The sequence below is a fragment of the Mus caroli genome, chromosome 13 (genome assembly GCF_900094665.2).
Source record: "Mus caroli chromosome 13, CAROLI_EIJ_v1.1, whole genome shotgun sequence".
NCBI classification, from domain to species: Eukaryota; Metazoa; Chordata; class Mammalia; order Rodentia; family Muridae; genus Mus; species Mus caroli.
Window position 1 is genome coordinate 92,678,845 of NC_034582.1, and position 4,794 is coordinate 92,683,638.

General features: G+C 46.9%; 1 pseudogene; it reads right to left on the reverse strand.

Moving 5' to 3' along the window:
- Positions 1–1,596: 1,596 nt before the first annotated feature.
- On the reverse strand, positions 1,597–2,157 carry LOC110308266 (annotated as a pseudogene).
- Positions 2,158–4,794: the final 2,637 nt, after the last annotated feature.

Below are 4,794 nucleotides of genomic sequence, written 5' to 3' on the forward strand. Positions count from 1 at the left end.
GGCTGGCTATCATGAAAAATCCCTAAGAGCCATCAATTAAAAATATCACTGCTGTCTTTGTCTTCACCAGAAACAAAGGACATGCTAAAGCAAACTTTGGGAACGAAACTGAAGCTCGTGAAACTCAACTTCCAAGACTTGAAATATTGGAAGAGTGAAAGATCTCACCGTTTGCAGGAAGTTTCCCAAAAGCAAGCTTGTTCACCAAACTGTGCTAGAAGAACTAGACAAAGACCCACTGAGGAGAGACCAAACTGACAAAAATCCAAAGCAGAACGTATGTGTGAATCTTCCTGGCCACGAATCAGACAATGTTTACTAGCCTGTGACAGGGGTATATAGCAGTCAGGAAGACACACATACACACACACACACACACACACACACATGCAAATAGAAAATGACAGGAAAGAGTGGAGCAATGGGGAGACTAAAGGACCCTTAGGCCATCAGGGAAGGAGGTGGGGGACTCTCGCCACACCCAAGTAGCAATAGTGTTTTGTGTGTGTGTGTGCGCGCGCGCACGTGTGTGTGTGTGTGTGTGTGTGTGTATGTGTGTGTGTAAGAGAGAGAGAGAGAGAGAGACAGAGACAGGGACAGAGACAGAGACATGGATGGTAAATGGGGAAGCATCTATCTACTGAGGCCTCTTCCTCCTCCCTGGACCCACCTCTTCCTCCCTGGACTGCTGTCAGAGGTTTGAGTGATTAGTTCCTAAGAACATGTGGACACTGAGGACCACCGGCATGCAGTTCTTATTCCCCTGTGGAGATACTGCTAGACTGGGAAGAACAGGAGTAAGCACCACTCTCTCCCAGCCCCAGGCCCCCATTCTTTCCTTGGTTCTTTTCCCTTGAGCACCCCACCTATCATCCCAAAGGGAAGCAGCAGGAGGAGGGAGTTCGGGGAGCCTTTTCTCTAGTCACCACAGTTTGATTCTGTAGTATGGAAAGCCCCGACCTGATTCTAGCATCCTTGATGTGTGAGGTCGATGGATTCAGGAAAGGAGAGAGACTCAGAGCATTCCCAACCTTGGCTCCCATGCACTAAACACATCTGTCCCCATGGCTTGCTTGTGCCTGGCTGCCAGGTAGCACAACAACCACTTAGACTGGAAAAAATGAGTCAAATTAATTTTCTTGTGCATTTTGATTACTAAACTCTGGCCCCGAATGCTCTATTTTCAGAGCTTATTATCTGTGGCATGGTCATTGTTTCCCAGAGCTGAAAACAAGATTAAAGGGAATAACTGTGTGAAATGGTTCAGACTAAACCTTGTAATTACTTTGTTGTTGAGCAGTATTTTAGGATGAAGCCTAAATATGGCCAAATTTATACAATCATAGCCAATTTTTAACCCACTACAGGGCTGGAGTCAGGGATGAATTCCAGCTTACAAATTTCCACGGTACTTATAATTTAAGCCATATGATGGAACAGCGGTGTCTTATTTAGCAAATACTGTCCTGGGGAGAGATGTGGTCCCAGTGGCCCCAGAACATAGACCACCATGTTCATATTCTCTGTCTCTTTGTAACTGTTTCTTTTTTTTTCCTTTTTCTTTTTTACTTTATCTGCATTTATTTTATGCTAAATTTATTCCCGTGCCATGAGTTTTTGTTTCTTCAGTTTCTTCTGGGATATCTTTTTCTTCTGTGCAACCTCCTCTTCTGGCTTTGGAACGATCTGTTGCTTCTCAGTGAGGATCATCTCACTGTGGCAGGGGGAGCTCATGTATGGGTTAATCCGGCCATGAGCTCTGTAGGTTTGTCGGCGCATCTTAGGTGCCTTGTTCACCTGGATGTGTTCAATGACTAGAGAGTCTACATCTAAACCCTTAAGTTCAGCATTACTGTCTGCATTTTTAAGCATGTGCAGCAAAAATTCAGCACTCTCTTTTGGCCACTGCCCCTGTGTCCAGGCCCACTGTTTGACCTGGGCGCACCTACCGACACCACCATTATACCACCTGCATGGCACACATTGCTTCTTTAAAGTGACATCCTTCAGATACTTGGTAGCTTTGCGGATATGCGTACCCTTGATGGCCTGGGCAGTTTCTTGGGTGTTCTTAAAGTGAACTCTTGATTTGCATGATTTTGTGGGGTTTTCTGGGTCAAGAGAGTAGCAAACCATCTTCATAGGTCATCTCTGGCCGCCTACAGGAAGAGTGCAACTGTTTCTTGAGTGATCCTAGATAGAGGTGTTCTAATGTTTTGTGCTGTATCTTTTTTTTTTTTTTTTAAATATTTGTTTTAATGTGTATGAGTGTTTTGCCTGCAGGTGTGTATGTGAACCATCTGCATGCTTGGTAACGGAAATTAGCAGGAGGAAGGCGATGGATCCCTTGGGACTGGGATTATGGATGGTTGAGTGCACCATGCAGGTGCTGGGAACTGAACTCAGCCCTCTGCAAGTGAAACAAGCAAGTGCTCTTAACCACTGAGCCATCTGCCCCCACCCCATTTTTTTCTAAAAGAATTCCATTTTCTTTATTGACCTGAATGGGCTGTTTTCGTGAAGAAGTCTCAAACTGCCATTATTCTTGACATTTTGGGGCAACTTTCACTTTATTTTGAGTACACCAAGCATGGCTTTAGTCAAGATTCATTAATATTAGCCACTGGCATGAGAACCACGGCAAGTGCCCTGTCTGAAAAAGGCAGACCCATACGCCCATTGGCTGAGTGGTACAGGCCCAGAGTGTCCTGAAATTTGACATCCCTGCCCCAGACTACAAGGTAAGGAAGTCTGCTTTAGTTTTAATTAATTAATTAATTAATTATTTACACTCCATATTTTAATCCCTCCACCCCACCCTCTGACTGTTCCATATCCCATACCTCCTTCCCAACCTCCTGTCTCCATGTGGATGTCCCCATCCCCCCACCTCTCCTGACCTCTAAATTCCTTGGGGCTTCCAGTCTCTTGAGGGTTAGGTGCATCCTCTCTGAATGAACACGGGTGTGGGCCTCATATCAGCTGGTGTAAACTGCCTGTTTGGTGGTCCAGTGTTTGAGAGACCTCCGGTGTCCAGATTAAATGAAACTGCTGGTCCTCCTACAGAATTGCCCTTCTCCTCAGCTTCTTTTAATTTTATGGCTACTGGCACGGCATGGAAGATACAAGAAGTCACTGGGGGAAAAAGAAATCGCCATTCTCAGGCACAATGGAGGGCGGAGCATCAGCAATGTGAGCAGATCCTTGGAGCCTTATCGTCCACAGTGACTCACAGCAGTTTCAGAGGGCACCTGCACTAGAAGATGGCAATGGCCGGAGGGCATTTTCAGGCTAATGGCTGTTTTCTGTCATTTTGGTAGGCTGCATCACAGGGAGGAATCCTGAGCTTAAAAGAAGTCGTGGGTTTTTATAATGGACAGTAAGCAAGCCTGCTTGTTGTTGTAATGGAGGCAACCTGTCTTCAGCACTTCTTGCTATATGAAGTCCTTAAGAGGGGCCTGGCATGTAGGGAGGAGACACACTGAAACTGTTTCTGAGAGGGATCGCATACGGGAGGATCTATTCACTGTGTGGACTGGCTGACTGGGAGAGACTTCCACGGGCAGCAGACAGCCTCTGAGTACAGGAATAAGGCTCAGCTATTTTGAATATAAGTGTGCAATCATCACAAGGCAGGGCTGTGTGGCAGGTATTGACAGAGGACTATGCTGGGACCTGCTTGGCTGCGTCCTAGAAATCTGACTGGGAGTTAGTTATTAGAGACTAAGAAAGAAAGACACAACGTGAAGCTGGGATCAGGTGGGCCGTGCACACAGATGGAGACACACCATCAGCTCTGATATCCAGTGCATTTGTTATATGAGTAATCTCAGTGGGTGGGGGTTTCTGTGGGGGGAATCAGTGGCAGGAGGGGGTGATCATGTGATCACCCAGACAAGGATGCTGTGGATATCTGCACATACTGTTTTTACCTAAAGGGCAACTGTTTGTCAACGTCTATATTCAGGCCAGGCCAGAGGAAGGCACTCACCACCCCCTAGCCTGACCCAGGGAAGGCCTTGCCATGACCTTGAGCCTGAGACATTGATGTCCTTGACCTGGCTGTGCTCTTATCACTTGTGCTCATTAAGACAAGGTGTGGTGCTTTGAATAAAAATGGCCCCCCCCATCAGTTCATAGGGATGGGCATGATTGGAAGAGTGGCCTTGTTGGAGTGGGTGTGGCTTTGTTGGAGTGGGTGTGGCCTTGTTGGAGTGGGTGTGACCTTGCTGGAGTAGGTGTGGCCTTGTTGGAGTAGGTGTGGCTTTGTTGGAGTGAGTGTGGCCTTGTTGGAGTGGGTGTGGTCTTGTTGGACTGGGTGTGGTCTTGTTGGACTGGGTGTGGCCTTGTTGGACTGGGTGTGGCCTTGTTGGAGGAAGTGAGTCACTAGAGGTGGACTTGGTGCTTTCAGATATTCAAGCTAGGTCCAGTGTCACTCTCTCTTCCTGTTGCCTGTGGATGCTGATGTAGGAATCCTAGCTACCTCTCCAGCACCATGTCTGCCTTGGTACCGTCATGTTTTCTACTATGATGAGAATAGACTAAATCTCTGAACTGTAAAACCAGCCTCAGTTTAATGTCTTCCTTTATAAGAGTTGCTGTGGTCATGGTGTCTCTTCACAGCTAGCTAAGAAATATGGGCACAGTCACTTCCTGCAGGTCTGGCTCTTTCTACTGACCGGGCTAGCACTTTTTTCTAGTATGTTGGTCCAGTGAAAGGGCAAAACCCTTTCAAAAGGTGGCCACCCAGAGGAACCTGTGCAGGCTGGTTTTGACAGCTGCCTTCTCAGCCAT